This window comes from Mus caroli, unplaced genomic scaffold (genome assembly GCF_978045245.1).
Source record: "Mus caroli unplaced genomic scaffold, Mus_caroli_1 scaffold_11, whole genome shotgun sequence".
Lineage (NCBI taxonomy): Eukaryota > Metazoa > Chordata > Mammalia > Rodentia > Muridae > Mus > Mus caroli.
In genome coordinates, this window is record NW_028227266.1 from 83,967,870 (window position 1) to 83,992,701 (window position 24,832).

The window sequence follows — 24,832 nt, forward strand, 5'->3', positions numbered from 1 at the left end:
TATCTTCTACCAGGGCTCCGAGATCAAGAATTGAGGTTTCTAGTCCATCAGTAAGTAAAACCTAAAGCCTTGGCCAGCTATTAAGCAGTTCCACAAGGTGGTTCATGTTCCTTCAGATCACCTAAGGTTAAGAAAGATGGGAATTCATGGGGAATGAGGTAAGCCTCAGAATCAGGAGGAAGCAGGCAGGCTGCAGCAGCACCTATGACAACAGGCAGACAACCACACTTCAAGTAATGATCAGAGTACCAGAGAGCTAGAGGGAAGCTGATGAAGACCAATGAAAACCAAGATGGCAACACATATCACCAAGCGCTAACCCTGGGGCACTACTATGCATCAGTGAAGTAAATTCCCCACTCAGGCGGGCACATTGTAATCTATGTGCACAGAAACATGTGGCACTGAAACTTTTCACTTTCCTAAGAAAAGCATGAACAATGCAGTAATGCAGTGCTTCCCCATAAAATGAAATGTCCATCTCTATTTAGACTGCTTTGCACATGGCATAGAATTCTGTGTTTTTCAGAAATACATTTTAATTTTTTCACTCCTTGAAAAGAAAACTTCTGCTCTATTGAATGCAAAAGTATGTTCCAATTTTATATTATTTACAGTGATATTAAAGCTATTTTACCTGCTATGAAATATGGAGGTAACTGATTCTCAAAGTTCATCTCAGCAAATCCAGATTCATGATTATATGAGTCGCCGAGCATAAAATTAAATTTTGATCATACAATGCACCTTCATAAAGCACTTGGCTTAGGCAGTAGATTGTAATTGCTACTGGTTTTCTAAAATTAATACTACTTCCAAGAAAGCATAAATGGGATAGAATTTTGGAATACTTTTGGCATAAAGTAGAGGTCTGAATTCTTGATTGAAAAGAAGAAACAGTACTAATGTTAACCTCCGTGACACAGAATACCAAGAGAATCAGACTTGATTAGAAATAGCACATGTGAACATCTTTCATAGTTACTAATGAAAAACATACTGTATTTGTATAAACATGGTCAAAAGAGTGGCCTAAAACTTTAGATATGCGGCAAATGAAAAATTTCCCTGCAAAAGATAAACTTGAACAACAGCTCAAAAGTTGCTGAGTATGAAACTGGAAGTTGAAATTTAAGTGAGCAATGAGGAAATCTGAAGGCTGGGCACAGGGGACAGCAGAATAAAATTCACAGTCTGCAGTCAAATTGCTTCATGCCTAGTCAGTGTCTACTAAGAAATGTAAGTGTCAGTTGTATGTTCACCACGGCCGCTTAGTCCTTTGAGACTTTCAACAACAAAAGCATACATGCAGATTGTCTATGTGGACACACACCTTTTCCTTTTCATTCTTTCTGTACTTTCTATTGCAATGCTGTCCTTCTACCTGAATGATCGAGATTTCCAGTACTACTCCTTGCAGTTGATTCCAACCGAAGTATCAGCTATGCCTGTCATTTTGAGGTGACAGATATTTCGTACCTTTTGTGACAATAACATAAACAGAGTTACATCCTAAAGCTAAATAATGCCTGATTGTGGCACTAGAGAAGCCTGTACTCAGAAGCCTTCCTGTCACTCTAAATCCCTGCTTACTCACAAAGTCCCATTTCCCCTTGACCTATTCAAGTACTTCTGTGTTTTACTGTCTTCTTATACAGTATGTCTTTGTAATCCCATCATGTTACCATAAAGCAATCTGTTGAATAATTTCCTAAACAGAGACAGCTGCCTCCCTAAGAGGCACTCTTGGATCATGACTAAAATAACAAACATCTCCTTAGCAATATATGTGATGCAGTTGGGTAATTCTTATAACACTGACCAGCAGCAGCAGTAATAGAGGGCTCACTTTTATCCTGTCAGCCAATGTAAGTTGTCTCTGTTTTTCAGAGTTAGTGTGAGAATTAGCTGATAAAGTATGTGAACTCTGTTATAGTCTAGGACAATGTTCACAATTTAATAAATAACCATACATATCTACCCCATAGTAAGCCTTACTCTAATTTGAAAGCCATTGTTCTAGAGCTTCCATGTGTCAGGGACATAATTTTTAAAACCGGACAACAAAAAGACACCAAAAAGTATCCTTTTTTCTCCCAATTTTTTATTAGGTATTTTCTTCATTTACATTTCAAATGCAATCCCGAAAGTTCCTCATAACCCCCACTCCGCGCCCCTACCCACTCACTCCCACTTCTTGGCCCTGGTGTTCCCCTGAACTGGGGCATATAAAGTTTGCAAGACCAAGAGGCCTCTCTTCCAAATGATGGCCGACTAGGCCATCTTCTGATACATATGCAGCTAGAGACATGAGCTCTGGGGGTACTGGTTAGTTCATAATGTTGTTCTACCTATAGGGTTGTAGACCCCTTTAGGTTCTTGGGTACTTTCTCTAGCTCCTCCACTGGGGGCCCTGTGTTCTATCTTATAGATGACTGTGAGCATCCACTTCTTTTTTTGCCAGGCACTGGCATAGCCTCACAAGTGACAGCTCCATCAGGGTCCTTTCAGCAAAATCTTGCTAGCATATGCAATGGTGTCTGCATTTGGTGGCTGATTATGGGATGGATCCCCGGGTGCAGCAGTCTCTGGATGGTCCATCCTTTCATATCAGCTCCAAACTTTGTCTCTGTAACTCCTTCTCTGGGTGTTTTGTTCCCAATGCTAAGAAGGGGCGAAGTGTCCACACATTGGTCTTCATTATTCTTGAGTTTCATGTGTTTTGCAAATTGTATCTTGGGTATTCTGTTTCTGGGCTAATATCCACTTATCAGTGAGTACATATCATATGAGTTCTTTTGTGATTGGGTTACCTCACTCAGGATGATACCCTCCAGATCCGTCCATTTGCCTAGGAATTTCATAAATTCATTGTTTTTAATAGCTGATTAGTACTCCATTGTGTAAATGTACCACAATTTCTGTATCTATTCCTCTGTTGAGGGACATCTGGGTTCATCCCAGCTTCTGGCTATTATAAATAAGGCTGCTATGAACATAGTAGAGCATGTGTCCTTATTACCGGTTGGAACATCTTCTGGATATATGCCCAGGAGAGGTATTGCAGGATCCTCCAGTGATCAAAGATCAAGAAGTCAGGTGACAGCAGATGCTGGGGAGGATGTGGAGAAAGAGGAACTCTTCTCCATTGTTAGTGGGATTGCAAACTTGTACGGCCACTCTGGAAATCAGTCTGGCAGTTCCTCAGAAAATTGGACATAGTACTACCGGAGGATGTTGAACATTTTTTCAGGTGCTTCTCAGCCATTCGATATTCCTCAGTTGAGAATTCTTTGTTTAACTCTGTGCCCCATTTTTAGTGGGGTTATTTGATTTTCTGGAGTCCACCTTCTTGAGTTCTTTATATATATTGGATATTAGTCCCCTATCTGATTTAGGATTGGTAAAGATCCTTTCCCAATCTGTTGGTGGCCTTTTTGTCTTATTGATAGTATCTTTTGCCTTACAAAAGCTTTGCAATTTTATGAGGATCCCATTTGTCAATTCTCGATCTTACAGCACAAGCCATTGCCGTTCTATTTAGGAATTTTTCCCCTGTGCCCATATCAGAAGGTACTCTATGCAGTTCATTCTACGAAGCCACAATTACTCTGATACCTAAACCACATAAAGACTCAACAAAGATAGAGAACATCAGACCAGTTTCCCTTATGAATATCAATGCAAAATTACTCAATAAAATTCTCACTAACCAAATCCAAGAACACATCAAAACAATCATCCATCATGACCAAGTAGGCTTCATTCCAGGTATGCAGGGATGGTTTAATATACAGAAATCCATCAACATAATTCACTATATAAACAAACTCAAAGACAAAAACCACATGATCATCTCGTTAGATGCGGAAAAAGCATTTGACAAAATCCAACACCCATTCATGATAAAAGTCTTGGAAAGATCAGGAATTCAAGGCTCATACCTAAACATAATAAAAGTGATCTACAGCAAACCAGTAGCCAACATCAAAGTAAATGGTGAGAAGCTGGAAGCAATCCCACTAAAATCAGGGACTAGAGAAGGCTGTCCACTCTCGCCCTACCTATTCAACATTGTACTTGAAGTCCTAGCCAGAGCAACTTGACAACAAAAGAAGGTCAAGGGGATACAAATTGGAAAGGAAGAAGTCAAAATATCACTTTTTGCAGATGATATGATAGTATATATAAGTGACCCTAAAAATTCCACCAGAGAACTCCTAAACCTGATAAACAGCTTCAGTGAAATAGCTGGATATAAACTTAACTCAAACAAGTCAATGGTCTTTCTCTACACAAAGGATAAACAGGATGAGAAAGAAATTAGGGAAACAACACTCTTCATAATAGTCACAATTAATATAAAATACCTTGGTATGACTCTAACTAAGGAATTGAAAGATCTGTATGATAAGAACTTCAAGTCTCTGAAGAAAGAAATCAAAGAAGATCTCAGAAGATGGAAAGATCTCCCATGCTCATGGATTGGCAGGATCAATATAGTAAAAATGTCTATCTTGCCAAAAGCAATCTACAGATTCAATGCAATCCCCATCAAAACTTCAACTCAATTCTTCAACGAATTAGAAAGGGCATTTTGCAAATTCATCTGGAATAACAATAAACCTAGGATAGCAAAACTCTTCTCAGTGATAAAAGAACCTCTGGTGGAATCTCCATGCCTGACCTAAAGCTGTACTACAGAGCAATTGAGATAAAAAGTGCATGGTACTGGTACAGCGACAGACAGGTAGATCAATGGAATAGAATTGAAGACCCAGAAATGAACCCACACACCTATGGTCACTTGATCTTTGACAAGGGAGCTAAAACCATCCAGTGGAAAAAAGACAGCATTTTCAACAAATGGTGCTGGCACAACTGGCGGTTATCATGTAGAAAAATGTGAATTGATACATTCTTATCTCCTTGTACTAAGGTCAAGTCTAAGTGGATCAAGGAACTCCACATAAAACCAGAGACACTGAAACTTATAGAGGAACAAGTGGGGAAAAGCCTTGAAATGTATCCTTTTAAAAGACACTTACATTTGAAAAAAGTCAACCTGAGAGAATAGGCACAAAGAGTTCACACTTGGGAGAAGAGCTTGATAAACTAACAGGAGTAACTTTGGAACATTTTCCAAAGCAAGATAATAATTTTGGAATTTTTAGAATACGTTTAAGGGAAAAACACTTACCCAATATGGTTTGACTGAGAGACAAATATTTTGATAACATAATAGTCTGAGAAAATTCTACCATGGAATATGGAATATGTGTTTTCTATCTTGTCAAACAATGCCTGGGGTTGTATCTAGTTCAAGATTCTACACCTTAATGAATGAGAACTCCAATTTATTTGAACAAGGGTAACGCTAAGCAAGGTTGGCAATGTGACCTGTAGTAAATGGCAAAGGGAATAAAGGTTGTCCCACTGACGAATAATGACTTTAAAGAAGTGACATACCGGGCTGTAACATTATTGAGAACAAGGATTAACATTTTTAACTTTGAGTCCTTGATGCTTGCATATGATTGGTGCTAAATAATGATCTGTTGAATGAATGGATGGATGAATAATTGAATGGCCAGCTGTCATACAGAGCAAAAGGAAGTTTGTTCTTTGTATCCCCATAGGGCAGTAGGTGATGGAAGTTGTATAGAGATGGCGACTGAGATAACGAGAGTAACTCAACATAAAGAAGATATTAACCTGTGAAAACTCTACCAACAGTAAAAGGAATAACTACCAGAGAGGATCACATTTCCAGTCATGAAGAGGGTAAGCATGCTCTTCTCCACAATTGATGGGCATCCATGTGGTTTGTCACTATTCAGCTCCATCAGTGTCCAGTGCCTTAGTACATTAGCTCGGGGAGTAGTGAGTATTTTACCAGTATTACTTACACATGCATAAGAAATCGCCTTCCTAAAACTTCATTTTCTTTTTTTCTAAATTTTATTTAATCCTTTTTTTTTTTACACTTCAATTTTATCTCCCTCCCAATCCACCCTCTGACTGTCCCACATCCCATACCTCCTCCTCACCGTCTCCATGAAGATGTCCTCACTCTCCACCCCCACCCCACCAGACATCTCTACTCCAGGGGGCCTCCAGTCTCTTGAGGGTTAGGTGTATCTTCTCTGACTGAACCCAGACCCAGCAGCCCTCTGCTGTTTATGTGTTGGGAGCCTCTTATCAGCTGGTATATACTCACTGGTTGGTGGTCCAGTGTCTGAGAGATTTCAGGGATCCCAGTTAATTGAGACTGCTGGTTCTCCTAAAGGGTTGCCCTTCTACTCAGCTTCTTCCAGCTTTTCCCTAACTCAACCACAGGGTTCTTCTGTCCATTGGTTGGGTGCAAATATCTGTATCTGACTCTTTCAGCTGCTTCTATCTTTCAAAGGCAGGCATGATAGATTCGGTTTTGAGAGAATTCTATAGCCTCAGTTATAGTGTCAGCTCTTGGGACCTCCCCTTGAACTGGATCCCACTTTGGCCCTGTTGCTAGTCTTCATTTCTTCAGGCTCTTCTCTATTTTTGTTCCTGCAGTTCATTCAGACAGGAACAATTATGTGTCAGAGTTTTTGACTGTGGGATGGCAACCCCATTCCTCACTTGATGCCCTGTCTTTCTCTTGGAGGTTGGCTATACAAGTTCCCTCTTCCCTAAAACTTCATTTTCATGTTGATTTTTGATGTTCTTATTTATTTTGGAGGTTGTATTGTATTTTAATTATAACATTTTTCATTCTTTTCTTCCCTCCAAACTCTCCCATAAACTCCTCTGTGCTCTCTTTCAAATTCATATATAATTTCTAATATAATAATTATATATATACATATTCCTAAATATAATAACTCTATAACTATAATATAGTGTTACATGTATGTGTTTTCAGGGCTGACATTTGGCATTCTATAACCAATTGGTGTGCTTTTTCCTAGGGAATATACTTTCTGGAGAGCCAGGGCCACCTCTCCCACTCCCAGCTTTTCTGAGCTGCCTGTAATTTGTGTAGAGTTGAGGCCTCCTGGGCTTTTCCTGGCCCAGAGTTATAGAGTCCAGTCCCAATGAATAGACGCACAAAACACTCCTACACCTACAGCTCAGAGACATTGGAGAAAAATGTCCAGAAAGATTATAAAGGCCAGAGGGTCATGGAATTTACCGTGAGATTGACTCTTAGTAACATCAGACCATACACCCAGATCTTCTCACCGACATGACTGAGCTGAACAAGGAGGAATCCAACAAACATCCTGTTGCTTTTGGCTATGTCTCATGAGTCAAGCATTTTTTCAGAAAGGACAGCACATATGTGCACACAAAGGTAAATCCCTCTGTCAGCCACACACCTGTCAAATAAAGCTTCCAATATATTCAGATGAGAAAACTAAGTCTGGTCTCAAATGAAATAGACAATGGCAAAGACAGATGTGGCAAATCTTAGCACATGTTCCTTCTTCTCTTTGTCCCTACTGCTGAAGGGTGGAGGTGACTTTCACTTGGACCTTGTGGCAGGGCCATGCCACATTTTGCTGAACTGAACCAGAAACCCAGAAGACTTTGTTTATCCCCAGTTCTACACTTTGCTCTCTGTGACCAATATCCCACCATATTCTTGAACTAAATGTAGCCTCAGCAAAACATTGGAACTGTTATGTTCTTCAGAAAAAAATTCACTATTTAAGTATGAGTGACTACTACTTCTGCCCTGGCTATCTATGATTTCTCAAATACAGACACTCCCCACTATTATAAAACTAAGCCAATGCTCATGATTTTCTGCAGAAATTTATCTGTTTTGAACACAATATTGTCTAGTAATTTATTAGCTATTTTCTTTGGTTGTTCCTGGGACTTATAAACAAAAGAAAACTTAGCACTTTATGTAAGAAATTTCTTGATAAAGAAATTCTAAGGAAAACAATCCAAGTTTAATAAAAAATAAAGTTTCAAGAAACAAGTAGCCAAGAGTTTCAATTTTAATGATGAAACCAAGGTGTATATTTGACAATATCTTGGAGTTCTGCAAAAGAGTCTTACTTGGACCAAAATGCAGTGATGTTCACGATCCTTGTTCTAGGCCCACTTGTACTTTCACCTAAAATTATGCAGTTCTAGCAATGACCTGTGGGTTTATCAAGGAGTTCAGCGCATGATATCTAGCCGGTCATAATATCTAACAAGTTAGTTCCCTTCTCACCCACTGTACCTACTCTGATGTTTCCTCCTTCTAGTCTGTTCTCAGAAAAAAAGCAGGTGAGGTCCGTTTTTCCAGTGTCCCCCTAACTGCTGTCTCCTTGTAGTGACTTTCATCTATTGATTCTACTTGCGCAGGGTTGAGTCAAGCATCTCTTCACTGCCTGAGCCCTCTGCTGCTACCCCTGTACCTGTCATAAGGATCACTTAGCCACTGACTAACAGCCAGTAAATTATAATTTGTCCTTAAATGCTAATACAAGTCTTTGTATATGTGTGTGGGGGGGTGTGTATGTGTGTGTGTGTGGATGTCAGTATGAAAATATGTCTAATGACAACAATCTTCCAACAGATTATCAGAAGAAACATCACATTATTTCAAAAGATGAAATTTATAGCAATGCTAGTGGTTACCTCTGGACATTCTAAGCAATAGCAGATGAATGTAACTGAATCCTAACAGATTTATAGAAATGGTCAGAAAATGGAACCTTTGAGTACTTACTAAGGAGATCCATGCAGGAGATTTGAGGTATCAAAATAAAAACATTTAGAATCAAATGTTAATATTCTAGGTCATTTTTGTACTCACCATAATGGCTTAAAATTTTGAAATACTAAATCTCAGTATTTAATTCAGGATAAAACTCTAGTTTCACAGCTCCTAAACACTCTCTCTCTCTCTCTCTCTCTCTCTCTCTCTCTCTCTCTCTCTCTCTCTCCCCTCTCTCCCTTTCTCATTCTCTATCTTTCTCTCCCTTTATCTGTTTCCCTCTATTTCTCTCATGTTTTGTTTGTTTTTTGTTAAATATTTGCTTTTATTTTTAAATTAGCTCACAAAACAACAACTGTCCTCCCCTTCACAAACATTTCCCTCTGAGAGTCTCCAGTCCCACTTGCCTCCCATTCTCAGTTCTCCATGCTTCATTATAGTTCCTGTTCCCTACAGCATCAGCTTTCCCAGAAAATATATTCTAGACAATTGACATATGGGGCTGCATTGAGTTAAAAGGCTTCTAAAAGGCAGAAGTCACTGTCCAAAGATGGAAAATGGAGCCGCGAGAATGGGAGAAAATCTTTTGCTCCTAGGCGAGAATTTTAGGCAATCTGGAGGAGCTTTAACAGAACTCTAGTATGTTAAACCAAACAAAGTGTGCCAAGGAACATTAAGATGGCAGAATGCAAGAGTTTGTCATGCACTAACATCAAACAAACAAAAAGTTAGTCATGGATGAATGATCCCTACACCGCGTCTCAGCTATCCTTTCTTTTTCAATAAACTTCTCTAGCCATTGGATTTTTCTAGTAAGAAAGCATAAGCTACATCTTTCCAGCAGAAATGTACACATAATTTCTCTACTATCCTTAATTAGGAAAACATTTTCTTAAAGAAATACCTTGCCAAAAGTATCAAGAAAATACCTATCCAGGTGCTGAGAGGCTCAAAACATATGTGAAGCCCCCAACACAGTGCACCATTCAAAGTAGTTACTCAGTAAAAAAGCATGGTCTCTGCATTAGCAGTGATAGAGCCACTGCTGAATCACTGGACAAGTAAGAGATTTATGATGGCCAACCTACATCGAAACCCCTATGAAGTATTTCCTCAAAGAGGAGATGAGAAGAAGAGGGAATCTAGCAAAGTTTGAGTTTAATCATCATGTTAAACATGCAAATGTATCATCGTTTAATTGTTATCTGAAATAGTAATTACACTTACTAAATAAACCCACAAGGGTAGGCTTATTATGTGAGTTTTCATCTGTTTGTTTATACTTCACAAAGGTGTGTGTTGGTGCAATGCAAATCTGCGAGGGTACTCTTGAATGTGTGCATTATCAGAATGCATATAGAAGTCAGGCATCAACTTTGAACGTCATTCCTCAGGAGAGGTCTACGTTGAGTTTTGGGATAGAGTTTTGTCATTGATCTGAAGCTCACTATCCAGTGAGCACTAGGGTTCTCATGTCTCTACCTCCTAGTACTAGAACTACAGTGAAGGAACTGAAGCCACCTTTTTTACATGGATGCTACCAAGGCAGCTGTTAGGTCGTGTGAACCACAGGAATGAAGCCAGAATACTTGGCATGTCCATTATGAAAAGAGAAGGAAGAAGTCTAGAACAAACAGGTGGAAATGAGGTAAGTAAAATACTAGATTTTATTCCCAGATGAGTATCAATACATCTTGCTAATGTACTCAATATCGAGGTATTTGTTTGGTTTGGTTTTAAGAAAGAATTTGATGAAACCATGATGTTGTACATTAAAGAATACAGGAACTTAAAGAATACCTGAGAGTAGGGCCACAGGCCTCAGGAGTAGGGCCACAGGCCTCATCCGGCCAGATCAGCACCGGGGTAGCTGGAGCGCAGGGTTGCCTGACACCCTCCAGCTACCCACGACCCCCACCGCAGGATTTTGGGACTGCTGGTGAGTGGAACACAGCTTCTGCTCCAATCCAATTGCGCGGGACCTGAGACTGCATTAGTTAGAGAAGCAGAAACCGGCCTGAGTAGGGCCACAGGCCTCATCCGGCCGGATCAGCGCCAGGGTAGCGGGAGCGCAGGGTTGCCTGACACCCGCCAGCTACCCACGACCCCCGCAGCAGGATTTTGGGACTGCTGGTGAGTGGAACACAGCTTCTGTTCCAGTGCAATCACACAGGACCTGAGACTGCTCTGGTTGGGGAGAGAGAAATCCGGCCTACATAGGGCCACAACCCTCTTCCGGTCAGAAAAGCACCGGGGCAGCTGGAGCGCAGGGTTGGCTGACACTCACCAGCTACCCACAACACACACCACAGGATCTTAAGACTTCTGGAGAGTGGAACACAGCTTCTGCTCCAATCCAATTGCACGCGGGACCAGAGACTGCATTAGTTAGGGAAGCAGAAAAACGGCCTGTGTAGGACCACAGGCCTCTTCTGGCTGGAACAGCACTGGGGTGCCTTCAGCTACCCACGACCCCCGCCGCAGGATTTAGAGACTGCTGGTGAGTGGAACACAGCTTCTGCTCCAATCTTTAAACAGTGACAACGATAACAACTAACCCCAGAGATTACCAGATGGCGAAAGGTAAACGTAATAATCTTACTAACAGAAACCAAGACCACTCACCATCATCAGAACCCAGCACCCCCACTTCGCCCAGTCCAGGGCACCCCAACACACCGGAAAAGCTAGACACGGATTTAAAAGCATATCTCCTGATGATGATAGAGAACTTCAAGAAGGACTTTAATAACACACTTAAAGAAATGCAGGAGAACACTGCTAAACAGGCAGAAGACAATAAAGAGAAAGCACAAAAATCCCTTAAAGAATTGCAGGAGAACACTGCTAAAGAGTTACAAATCCTTAAAGAAAAACACGATAACATAATCAAACAGGTAGAAGTCCTTACAGAAAAACAGGAAAACACATCCAAACAGATGATGGAAATGAACAAAACCATACTAGACCTAAAAAGGGAAGTAGACACAATAAAGAAAACCCAAAATGAGGCAACACTGGAGATAGAAACCCTAGGAAAGAAATCTGGAACCATAGATACGAGCATCAGCAACAGAATACAAGAGATGGAAGAGAGAATCTCAGGTGCAGAAGATTCCATAGAGAACATCGGCACAACAATCAAGGAAAATGTAAAATGCAAAAAGATCCTAACTCAAAACATCCAAGAAATACAGGACACAATGAGAAGACCAAACCTACGGATAATAGGAGTGGATGAGAATGAAGATTTTCAACTCAAAGGACCAGCAAACATCTTCAACAAAATTATAGAAGAAAACTTCTCAAATCTAAAGAAAGAGATGCCCATGAACATACAAGAAGCCTACAGAACTCCAAATAGACTGGACCAGAAAAGAAATACCTCCCGACACATAATAATCAGAGCAACAAATGCTCTAAATAAAGATAGAATACTAAAAGCAGTAAGAGAAAAAGGCCAAGTAACATATAAAGGCAAGCCTATCAGAATTACACCAGATTTTTCACCAGAGACTATGAAAGCCAGAAGATCCTGGACGGATGTTATACAGACACTAAAAGAACACAAATTCCAGCCCAGGCTACTATACCCAGCCAAACTCTCAATTAACATAGATGGAGAAACCAAAGTATTCCACGACAAAACCAAATTCACACATTATCTCTCCACGAATCCAGCCCTTCAAAGGATAATAACAGAAAAAAAACAATACAAGGACAGGAACCACGCCCTAGAAACAACAAGAAGGTAATCCCTCAACAAACCTAAAAGAAGACAGCCACAAGAACAAAATGCCAACTTTAACAACAAAAATAACAGGAAACAACAATTACTTTTTCTTAATATCTCTTAATATCAATGGACTCAACTCCCCGATAAAAAGACATAGACTAACAAACTGGCTACACAAACAAGACCCAACATTTTGCTGCTTACAGGAAACTCATCCCAGAGAAAAGGATAGACACTACCTCAGAATGAAAGGCTGGAAAACAATTTTCCAAGCAAATGGCATGAAGAAACAAGCTGGAGTAGCCATTCTAATATCTGATAAGATTGACTTCCAACCCAAAGTCATTAAAAAAGACAGGGAGGGACACATCATACTCATCAAAGGTAAAATCCTCCAAGAGGAACTATCAATCCTGAATATCTATGCTCCAAATACAAAGGCAGCCACATTCATTAAAGAAACTTTAGTAAATCTCAAAGCACACATTGCACCTCATACAATAATAGTGGGAGACTTCAACACACCACTTTCACCAATGGACAGATCATGGAAACAGAAACTAAACAGGGACACAGTGAAACTAAGAGAAATTATGAATCAAATGGATCTGGCAGATATCTACAGAACATTCTATCCTAAAACAAAAGGATATACCTTCTTCTCAGCACCTCATGGTACCTTCTCCAAAATTGACCACATAATTGGTCACAAAGCAGGTCTCAACAGATACAAAAATATTGAAATTGTCCCATGCATCCTATCAGAACACCATGGCCTAAGGCTGATCTTCAATAACAAAATAAATAATAGAAACCCAACCTTCACGTGGAAACTGAACAACACTCTTCTCAATGATACCTTGGTCAAGGAAGGAATAAAGAAAGAAATTAAGGACTTTTTAGAGTTCAATGAAAATGAAGCCACAACATACCCAAACTTATGGGACGCAATGAAAGCATTTCTACGAGGAAAACTCATAGCTCTGAGTGCCTCCAAAAGGAAACTAGAGAGAGCACACATTAGCAGCTTGACAACACACCTAAAAGCACTAGAACAAAAGGAAGCAAATTCACCCAAGAGGAGTAGACTGCAGGAAATAATCAAACTCAGGGGTGAAATCAACCAAGTGGAAACAAGAAAAACTATTCAAAGAATCAACAAATCAAGGAGCTGGTTCTTTGAGAAAATCAACAAGATAGATAAACCCTTAGCCAGACTCACTAGAGGGCACAGGGAAAGCATCCTAATTAACAAAATCAGAAATGAAAAAGGAGACATAACAACAGATCCTGAAGACATCCAAAACACCATCAGATCCTTCTACCAAAGGCTATACTCAACAAAACTGGAGAACCTGGATGAAATGGAGAAGTTCCTAGACAGATACCAGGTACCAAAGTTGAATCAAGATCAGGTTAATGATCTAAACAGCCCTATATCCCCCAAAGAAATAGAAGCAGTCATTAATAGTCTCCCAACTAAAAAAAGCCCAGGACCAGATGGGTTTAGTGCAGAATTCTATCAGACCTTCAAAGAAGATCTAATCCCAGTTCTTCACAAACATTCCACAAAATAGAAACAGAAGGTACTCTACCCAACTCATTCTATGAAGCCACAATTACTCTGATACCTAAACCACAAAAAGACCCAACAAAGATAGAAAACTTCAGACCAATATCCCTTATGAATATTGATGCAAAAATCCTCAATAAAGTTCTTGCTAACCGAATCCAAGAACACATCAAAACAATCATCCATCCTGACCAAGTAGGTTTCATCCCAGGGATGCAGGGATGGTTCAATATACGGAAATCCATCAACGTAATCCAGTATATAAACAAACTCAAAGACAAAAACCACATGGTCATCTCCTTAGATGCAGAAAAAGCATTTGACAAGATCCAACACCCATTCATGATAAAAGTCTTGGAAAGATCAGGAATTCAAGGCCCATACCTAAACATGATAAAAGCAATCTACAGCAAACCAGTAGCCAACATCAAAGTAAATGGTGAGAAGCTTGAAGCAATCCCTCTAAAATCAGGGACTAGACAAGGCTGTCCACTTTCTCCATACCTATTCAAAATTGTACTTGAAGTCCTAGCCAGAGCAATTCGACAACAAAAGGAGATCAAAGGGATACAAATTGGAAAAGATGAAGTCAAAATATCACTTTTTGCAGATGATATGATAGTATATATAAGTGACCCTAAAAATTCCATCAGAGAACTCCTAAGCCTGATAAACAGCTTCGGTGAAGTAGCTGGATATAAAATTAACTCAAACAAATCAATGGCCTTTCTCTACACAAAGAATAAACAGGCTGAGAAAGAAATTAGGGAAACAACACCCTTCTCAATAGTCACAAATAATATAAAATATCTTGGCATGACTCTAACTAAGGAAGTGAAAGATCTGTATAATAAAAACTTCAAGTCTCTGAAGAAAGAAATTATAGAAGATCTCAGAAGATGGAAAGATCTCCCATGCTCATGGATTGGCAGGATCAACATTGTAAAAATGGCTATCTTGCCAAAAGCAATCTACAGATTCAATGCAATCCCCATCAAAATTCCAACTCAATTCTTCAACGAATTAGAAAGTGCAATCTGCAAATTCATCTGGAATAACAAAAAACCTAGGATAGCAAAAACTCTTCTCAAGGATAAAAGAACCTCTGGTGGAATCACCATGCCGGACCTAAAGCTCTACTACAGAGCAATTGTGATAAAAACTGCATGGTACTGGTATAGTGACAGACAAATAGACCAATGGAATAGAATTGAAGACCCAGAAATGAACCCACACACCTATGGTCACTTGATCTTCGACAAGGGAGCTAAAAACATCCAGTGGAAGAAAGACAGCATTTTCAACAAATGGTGCTGGCACAACTGGTTGTTAACATGTAGAAGAATGTGAATCGATCCATTCCTATCTCCTTGTACTAAGGTCAAGTCTAAGTGGATCAAGGAACTTCACATAAAACCAGAGACACTGAAACTTATAGAGGAGAAAGTGGGGAAAAGCCTTGAAGATATGGGCACAGGGGAAAAATTCCTGAATAGAACAGTAATGGCTTGTGCTGTAAGATCGAGAATTGACAAGTGGGACCTCATGAAACTACAAAGCTTCTGCAAGGCTAAAGACACCATCAATAAGACAAAAAAACCACCAACAGATTGGGAAAGGATCTTCACCTATCCTAAATCAGATAAGGGACTAATATCCAATATATATAAAGAACTCAAGAAGGTGGACTCCAGAAAGTCAAATAACCCCATTAAAAAATGGGGCTCAGAACTGAACAAAGAATTCTCACCTGAGGAATACCGAATGGCAGAGAAGCACCTGAAAAAATGTTCAACATCCTTAATCATCAGGGAAATGCAAATCAAAACAACCCTGAGATTCCACCTCACACCAGTCAGAATGGCTAAGATCAAAAATTCAGGTGACAGCAGATGCTGGCGAGGATGTGGAGAAAGAGGAACACTCCTCCATTGTTGGTGGGATTGCAAGCTTGTACAACCACTCTGGAAATCAGTCTGGCGGTTCCTCAGAAAATTGGACATAGTACTACAGGAGGATCCAGCAATACCTCTCCTGGGCATATATCCAGAAGATGTCCCAACCGGTAAAAAGGACACATGCTCCACTATGTTCATAGCAGCCCTATTTATAATAGCCAGAAGCTGGAAAGAACCCAGATGTCCCTCAACAGAGGAATGGATACAGAAATTATGGTACATTTACACAATGGAGTACTACTCAGCTATTAAAAAGAATGAATTTATGAAATTCCTAGCCAAATGGATGGACCTGGAGGGCATCATCTTGAGTGAAGTAACACAATCACAAAAGAACTCACACAATATGTATTCATTGATAAGTGGATATTAGCCCAAAACTTAGGATACCCAAGATATAAGATACAATTTGATAAACGCATGAAACTCAAGAAGAATGAAGACCAAAGTGTGGACACTGTGCACCTTCTTAGAATTGGGAACAAAACACCCAGGGAAGGAGTTACAGAGACAAAGTTTGGAGCTGTGATGAAAGGATGGACCATTTAGAGACTGCTGTATCCAGGGATCCGTCCCATAATCAGCTTCTAAACGCTGACACCATTGCATACACTAGCAAGATTTTGCTGAAAGGACCCAAATATAGCTGTCTCTTGTGAGACGATGCCGGGGCCTAGCAAACACAGGAGTGGATGTCCACAGTCAGCTATTGGATGTATCACAGGGCTCCCAATGGAGAAGCTAGAGAAAGTACCCAAGGAGCTAAAGGGATCTGCAACCCTATTGTTGGAACAACATGATGTACTAACCAGAACCCTGGAGCTCTTGTCTCTAGCTGCATATGTATCGAAAGATGGCCTAGTCGGCCATCACTGGAAAGAGAGGCCCATTGGACTTGCAAACTTTATATGCCCCAATATAGGGGAATGCCAGGGCCAAAAGAATTGGAATGGGTGGGTAGGGAAGTGGGGGGCGCTATGGGGGACTTTTGGGATAGTATTGGAAATGTAATTGAGGAAAATATGTAATAAAAATATATATATATATAAAAAAAAAAAGAATACCTGAACTTGAAGGGAGGACATAGAAAGGAAACACGCAAGAATTTCATTGTGTTAAGCAAAGAACCTGAGCTACATCCAAGGAGAAATGTCAGGCACACATCTGGATATTAATGCAAGGACCTCAGCAGAGAAGTGGATGAGTCCTATGAAAATGTGGGAGTCATCAGCCGCGGTGAGCTCATCCAGAACAAAGTGTGATGGAAAAGATGACAGCCTGAGACCAATCCCGAGTTGCCAAATGAGGGAGGGGGTTAAAGAGGGTGTTTGAAAAGACAACAAAATGAGTAAGAACGGACCAGAGAAGGAGGGAGGTTGGGAGAAATTCGTGCTCTAAGGAGTGAAGGGTAAAGCCCTCCAGAGAGAAAGAGGTGGTGCATAACTGAGTGCTTAACAGGACATTTGGATATGTAACACTTTTGTCACATCACCTAGGTTAGGATGCAGACAACATCATGATGCTGTTGTCTGTGAAAAAGGAGACCTCTTACAGCACATGGTCACACGCATGTGTTGGATAGAAGAGACGATGAGGGAGTTTATTTCTGATGGCAATGACTTTATCCTGCTGCAAATATGATGATGCAAACCTCAAAACAAATCTCAGAATCAGAGAATAATCTGAGGTAGTTGGGAGTTGGTCTTCCTTTTTGTAGATCAGGGGTTTAAATGGAATTTTAGAGATAGCCCCTCAAGTCCAGGAACACCTAGTCAGAATTTTCCTACCAAGTCTCCTTAAATCTTAGAATCATCTCCTCCTTCTAAAAAGTTGGACATTCAGGCCAGAGATGAAAGTAAGAGAGGGATGAAAACATCAGTTTCTACTATACTCCTTTTAAAATGATAAAAACAAAACAACAAAAACACCACCAAATGCTGGTGTGGATATGAAGCAAAAAGTACTCTTGAGTCACTTTAACTTTTACTTTAACTTTAATCAAAGTTTACTTTGATTCTCTCTGTGTCTCTCTGTCTCTGTGTCTGTGTGTGTGTGTGTGTGTGTGTGTATGTATGTATGTATGTATGTATGTGTTTATGTCTATGTATCTGTGGACGGGTGGTATATGTGAGTGCAGGTAAGCATATCACATGTGTACAGAAGTCAGAGGACACTCCTCCAGAATTTGTATTGACCGACTCTCTTGCTGTTCCTAATTGTGTTAAGGACTCCAGGCTACCTGCCCCACCACCTTCCAGGCAGTTTTTTTCCTTCTATATTTCTGTAGGAGTGCTGTGATTACAAATAAGTGCTGCCCCATGCATCTCCTAGATGAGTTCAAAGTTCTAAACTCAGCTGGTCAGGCTTGCATGGCAAGTACTTTTTTTTCCTTTTAACTAATGGGCCACCTGGCTGCCAGAGAAGGACATCTGAAAGACAGTTTGTCAATTCTTTCTTTTTCTTCTATTTCCTCTTCTCTTGATCCACTTCCTTCTTCCTTCCTTTCTTTCTTCGAGCTGAGAATCGAACCTACAGTCTCATATGTGCTAGAGAAGTACTGTACTACTAACAGTTATCCTAACTCTACTTGAACAATTCTTATCACACTAAAGATACTCATGTCACAGGACTCAACAGCCACCCACTATTGTATTTACCCAGATGGCATGAAAAGTTGGGATCTCACATTGGATATTTTATAAGCTTTATAGTTAATTGGCGGACCTAGGAAGCATTGAAGATGTCCATTATTTTACGAATGCTCAAATAAAATACTGTTCACTCATACAATACTGTGCCATACAGTTCTAAAAATTGAGATATCAAGCCATCAGAGCTATGGAGTATCCTGAATTATATACATATAAAGTGAAGGAAAATACAGAAAAGTTCATTCTGGATGATTCTGACCTGGAAAAACTCAAACCCATGGAGATAATAATAAGACCAGTCGATTTTAGAAGCTAGAGAGAAAAGACAAAAGAGTAGACAAATCACAAGATGTTTTAGATAGTGAAATTGGCATAGAACACTACAGTGATAGATGTACAGCATCCTTCATTTGTCCAAAGCCACAGGATGTGCAACACCCAGTGTGAGTTCTGATGTAAACTATGGACAGTTTATCAGTGTGACACACAGCCTCCTTGGATGTATCAAACATTCCCTGTGCTGATAGAGGCAGAGGCTGTAGACTTATCTTTCCATAAGATAGAAGGCTCTAGAAACTATGCTTTCTACTCAATTTTTATTTCCATCATCTCAAAAAGTACAGTTAGTTAAAAACTGGTTGAAAGCCATCATGTGTGTGGTGTGGGTGTCTATGTGTATGTCTGTGTGTGTGTGTCTGTGTGTGTCTGTGTTTGTGTATGTATGTCTACATGCATATTCATTTATATAAATAATAATGTACAACAGCACACTGGCAGTTATCAGAAGACAACTTTATGGAACAGCATATATCTAGCTAGCTTCCCTGCAGGTTTCCAGAGGTCCTCCTGTCTCTATAACCCATCTCACCTCAGGAACACTAGAATTACAGATGTGTGCTACCCTGCTGAGCTTCAAATTGGTTTGGAAGATTCAAACTCAGGTCTGCACTCAGCCGCCAAGTGAGTTGCCCACCGAGCAATTTCAGACCAAAAAACCCTATCATTTCAATAAATATTAAGCAGATTATATGCACACCACATATTCCTTTTCCATATGGGGCTTGCTATGGCCACTCCAAAAACCTTGCTTGAGTTTCTCTTTAGCTAAAGAAGAGAAAATTATTAAGTTGTATTAACTCTTCTGGAGCCTCTAGGCCTCCTCACTGCTGCTAACCCCAGTTCAGACAGAATAGGACACATCCTCACATACTTCTATAGTAACCTGTATTCAGGAAAGTATAACAGTTGTAATTAATTAGTTCTATGATTTTGAAATCTGTAAGGTAAAATATATATATATATATAAATAAAGACTAAAAATTCCAATAAAGCCGGAGTTTAAGGTGTTTTTTCAAAGTTTATTATTTAAGTCTGTCTTTATTTTGAGAGAGTGACTTCAACAGGTCATGGTGGGCCTGAGGTCAGACAGATTAAGCCCAAATTCCATCCCTCGGTGCCATGCTAAACAGGAAGAAACACATAAAACTGTCAGGTTATTTCACTAAAAGGTCTGTATTGGGGCTTTAAAAAAAAAAAAGTAACATTTCCAGGAGTAGTCTGGAAGGTTTTATTTCATTTGTTTGCCTTATAAAAGTCATGCATGGTCATCTTATTAGAAGACAGCCTTGCTATAGAAAACACAAGACTGCTCCACTAAATTATGCGTCAACAAATATTGATTTGCTCCACATTGGACTCTAGTTGCAGGAATGCAAAAACTCGCTGACCCAAATGGCCCCATTGATTCAGGCAGAAGAACTGTGTCTCTGTCTGTTTTGACTCTCCAGGATTTCCTTAACCTTCCCCTCACCCAAAAAAAAAAAAAAAAAAAAAAAAAAAAATCTATCAGTCTGCAGACTGAGGCATTGAATGAATGCTCCAGGAGGTGTGAAGCGCAGGGCAGCAGCACTGGGGAGCTAGCTCCTTGTGCTTCCCTGTCAAGTCCTGCCCACAGCTGCCAGCCTCACCTCTCCGTCAGCCAAGGCTCTGGCTGCATGGTAATAGAATGACTCTACTAGGACATCTCTGAAAGGCCACTTCACCATGGACCAGAGTCAGACAAAACCAGCCCTTCATTCTCCCTCGCAGGGGAGAAGCTGGGCACATACAGTAAAATATGAGCACATATCAAGGGTATGTTGTATTTAACCATATGATCATAGTTCATTATCTTCTTCATCTTTCTGCCATTAGGAATGTATATAGGGAGTATTACGGAGGTGAGGTGCTGTATAGAGAATGCACCAAAGCAGGATAGAATACTTCTACTAAAACTGCAAGATCAACTCCTCCAACCAAAATATTCTCAGCTATTCTGATTCTGAGAAATTCAGAAGAGCCAGAAAATATCTCAACATAATGAAAGCTATGTACTACAAAGCTGTGGCTAAGATTATATTAAACAGGAAAGTAAATGTAGGATAAGATGAAGATGCCTACTCTCTCCTCTCTTACTCATACAGTACTCAAAATAGCCAGAACAATAAGTCAAAAGAAAGTTATAAAAAGGATAAAGAGTGAAAAAGAAATCAAATTATTCTCTATTGGCAATGATTTGATTTTTTCAAAAAGCAAACAAAACAAAGGAAAAACAAAAAGTTATTGATGGGGCCAAGAGATGGTTCTGATGTTCAGAAAACTAGATGATCTTCCCAGTCCCCACCTGACAGCTTAAGACTGTATCTCCAGTTTGAAAGGATCTGATGCCCTTTGCTGATCTCCAAGAGATTGCACAGACATGGTATATAGACCCATACCCAGCTGCATTAAAAACAAAACAAAACAACACAAAAAAGACTCCAACGGACAAAAAAAAAAAAAACACTTTCAATAAAGCATCAAGATACAAAATTAACACAAAAGTCAATCTTTGTGTTTTTTTAACTATGTATATGGCTTTGTGTCTGTGTCTCTGTGTGGGTTTCTATACATGAGTGTAGATACCTACAGCAGCCAGAAGAGCACACCAGGTACCCTGGAACTGAAGTTGTATGTGTTTGTGAACCATCTAATACAGATGCTGGAAACCAAACTCAGACCCGCCAAAGAGCAACAAGTGCTACACCAGACTCCTATCAGTTACTGTGTGATAAAGAAATTAAGATCTTTCACATAGAATACATAACACAAACAGTAAACTCTAATGTAAACCATAATAATGCATTAGTGGTGACTCATCACTTGTAATAAATTACACACACTTTAGTCACAGGTGCATGTACCAGGGGAATTATTGGTAGAGGTTGGTGTGAGGAGATATAGGAACATTTTTGTTTGTTTGCTTGCTTTGTTTTGGTTTGGTTTAATTGGCCTGAATAGTTTTCTGCAAATCTAATCTGCTCTCAAAAATCTGTGAGTTAAAAATAGCACATCAATACTTATTGTTTTCAAAAGGCTAGAGAGAATTAGAGATTTTCCAAATACACGAGCCACAGCAAGCTGCTCTCTAATTATCAGAAAGCCTTGATCCTGGTCGGATTTAAGCAATCATCTTTCAACAATGCGCACAATGTTTTAATGAGGACTGAACATTGTGGACTCAAGAAATGCCATGATCACCTAATAATATGGGGCAAAGGAGATGATGACAGACGAGTCAGTGTGGGGTACTAGACAGATAAATGAGTCTAAATGCTTTATGGCCTTATATTATTGAAAAAACAGTTTAGATTCATCCCAACTATAATAGGGAAGAAACCACTGGATGGTGTAATGGTTATTCCTGGTTGTCACCTTGACTATATCTGGAATGACCTACAATTCAGAATTGAAGGGCTCACCTGTGATCCAGATCTTCAGGCTGGAAGATACAAGTTTCTAACCTGGATATTGGCACAGAGATCTTGAGGCATAGTGGCCATGAAAAGTTTAGGCCCAGGCAATGTAGTACATGCCTTTAAACCCAGGAAACTGGGATTAAGACAAAGAGATCTCTGAGTTCAGGGTCAGCCTGGAAAAAACCAAGTCCCAAATCCAGGGGTGGTGGTATATACCTTTAATATGGGGCACTTTCTAACGTTATACTGGAGACCTACATAAGGATATTGGAAGAAGGAAGATGCACGCTTCTGCAACTGCTTGCATTTTCTTGCCAGCACATCTGTTAGAATCTACTTCTTCCAAAGACCAGCTAAAACAACTTGCCTCGTGAGACTAAGAAACTACTAGATTCTTGGACTTCCCATCCACAGCTGCCCATTATCAGGGTAGTTGGACTTACTATTGCAAACCATCACAACCAATTTCCTCAAGTTCCAGCAAACATTCCATAAATTCTGTGACTCTAGAGAATACTGACTAATACAGATAGTTTCAATTAGGACCCTGACATGACATCTTTTCTTTTGGTAGAAATGTCTTTGAGTTCTAGGTAGACAAGAGACTATAAGAGAATGAGAAAATACAGCAACAAACCAGGAATTTCTACTTAAAATGTGGGTAAGAGGCAAAGGCTTCTACTCTATGCACAAGGAACTTGGCAGGTGTTGGAACTAGAGATGGATAGCTGTGCTTCTCTAGAACATGAGAAGTATTTAATCTCTGGATTTAGTAGGACTCCAAAGGAATGCATAACTAAAATGTCAGACTGCAGAGAGGAAGAAGGAAATGGGGAGAGATTCGTCACAGCCAGTTACCAAGGATGAAAGAAAGCACAGAAGTTAGAGATGCATCAAAAGGTCACCATACGAAAGCCCACAGACTCACTTAATCTAGGACCTCAGGGACTCACAGAACCTGGGCTACCAACCAGGGAGTATGCCAGAGCTGGACCCAGATCCTCTACACATTTATAGCAAATATACATCTTTCTCTTCATGTCGGTTCCCTAATAAGTAGAACTCTGTTCCCTAGCAGTGGATCCCCTGCTCCCTACCTGGACTGCCTGGTTGGGTCTAAGTGAGAGAGGATGTGCTTAGCCCTGCTAGGACTAGATGTCCCAGGGTGGGGTGGGACCTAAGGGGGGTTCCCCTTTTCTGAGGAGAATGGAAGGAGGGAATTGTAGGAGAGATTTGTAAGGGTGGGACTGGGAACAGAAGAGGGAGGCAGGGTATGAATTAGATGTAAGATGAATAAAAATGTTTTATCAATAAAAAAGATAACACACACACAAAGAAGCAAGTAGAAAGACCATTGCAAAGTCAACAGGTGTCCATCTTAGTCTAGAACAGTACCATGAGCATTGGAGTAATACTTCCTCTTTGGTGCCAATGTGATTGTTTCCACTGGAGTTGCATTGTGGAAAGGAAAGCAAGCTTGGAAAATAGATTGAGAAATAGAGATTTCAACAATGAAAACACAGAGAGAGATAACTCCTTACAGATGCTGCATAAGGAGGAGGAGAGAGATATGGCTGGAGAAGAATGGAGGCTGTAGGGGAGCATCCCATGATGACATGTTTCATAACTGATGCAAGAGAAGCTCAGGAATGAGGCAAACAAGTAGGTCAGGATGTAGATGCAGTGGGAGCCGTTTATGAAGTTTTCCTTACGAATAGCGGTCATCAGGGAAATGCAAATCAAAACCACCCCGAGATTCCACCTCACACCAATCAGAATGGCTAAGATCAAAACTGAGGTGACAATAGGTGCTGGCAAGGATGTGGAGAAAGAGGAACACTCCTCCATTACTGGTGGAATTGCAGACTGGTACAACCACTCTGAAAATCAGTTTGATGGTTCCTCAGAAAAATTAGGCATAGTCCTACCTGAGGACCCAGATATACTACTCCCGGGAATATACCAACAAGGTGCTCCAACATGTACTAAGAAAACATGTTCCACTATGTTCATAGCAGCTTTATTTATTATAGCCAGGAGCTGTAAAGAACCCAGATGTTCTTCAACAGAGTGATGGATACAGGAAATGTGGTACATTTACACAATGGAGTACTACTCAGCTGTTAAAAGCAATAACTACAGGAAATTTTCAGACAAATGGATGGAACTTGAAATACTATCCTAATCAAGATAACTCAAGCAAAAAAGAACATACACACTATGTATTCACTAATAAGTGGATATTAGCCCAAAAGCTGAAATACCTAATATTCAACTCACAGAACATATGAAGCCTAAGAAGAAGGAAGACCAAAATGTGGATAGTTCAACGCTTCTTAGAAGGGTGAATAAAATACTCTCAGGAGAAAATATGAGACAAAATGTGGCACAGAGACTGAAGAAAGGCCATCCAGAGACTGGGGATCCATCCCATATA